This window comes from Penaeus monodon, chromosome 28 (genome assembly GCF_015228065.2).
Source record: "Penaeus monodon isolate SGIC_2016 chromosome 28, NSTDA_Pmon_1, whole genome shotgun sequence".
NCBI lineage: Eukaryota > Metazoa > Arthropoda > Malacostraca > Decapoda > Penaeidae > Penaeus > Penaeus monodon.
Genome location: NC_051413.1, coordinates 35355272 through 35356023, shown reverse-complemented (window position 1 = coordinate 35356023; position 752 = coordinate 35355272). Strand labels below are relative to the sequence as shown.

The 752-nt window shown below is 38.8% G+C and overlaps 1 protein-coding gene across 1 annotated transcript in view; it reads left to right on the top strand.

Annotated features, from left to right (window-relative positions):
* The window catches only part of LOC119591562 (protein mesh-like), a gene marked incomplete in the record, with an annotated part of 19450 nt that overhangs the window by 5420 nt on the left and 13278 nt on the right, over positions 1-752 (top strand).

The window sequence follows — 752 nt, the reverse complement described above, 5'->3', positions numbered from 1 at the left end:
CTTTAGACGTACACATAATTTTCGTGTCAAAAACTCCTATGTAAATAGACCGTTCGTCGTTATCGTGTGTTCGTAGTTTGAAATGACGATAAAGGCAATGATAAAAATCTTAATCTCCACCCTCAATAATCAGCGACGTTGCCATCGGACGATCGTTTGATAAAGAAACACCAAACACACTTAGGAATCGCTTGAAACAGCATTGCCATAATCGGGAGAAAGGTCTTGTGCCAAATAATTTGCCGTTCGCATTGTCTTTTCATGGGAATCCAGACAACACAGACAGTTTCGACTGTGAATGTCAGTGAAATCGATTCGGGGCTTCGTCACTTTGATAAGAGAAGTGTAACAAAGATAAGGATAACGACAATCACCGCTGTGAACACTCAGCCCTCTAAGCGCCCTGGTATTCGAAGCAGTTGTCGGGCAGCAGGACAGCCATGGATGTTTATGTATTACGCTTAATATGCTTTGTTGTTTCAGAATTTCAGTTTCATGCACTGACTTATTTTTCTATAATTCAAACCGAAAGCATTATTTACAGAATTTGTCTTTATATACGTGGACGTAATTGCATTGTAAGGTGTTAATTTCCTCCCGATGATTTTTTGAAAAACGAAAATCTGTTAGTCATGATGAAAAGAAAGAAATGTTCTCACATGCGTGTCCCCAACTGCAAGGTCCGGTATTTCCATATTAGTCATGTATGATCGCAAGGATAAGAATATCGTGTAATTAGCTAAAATACAAAC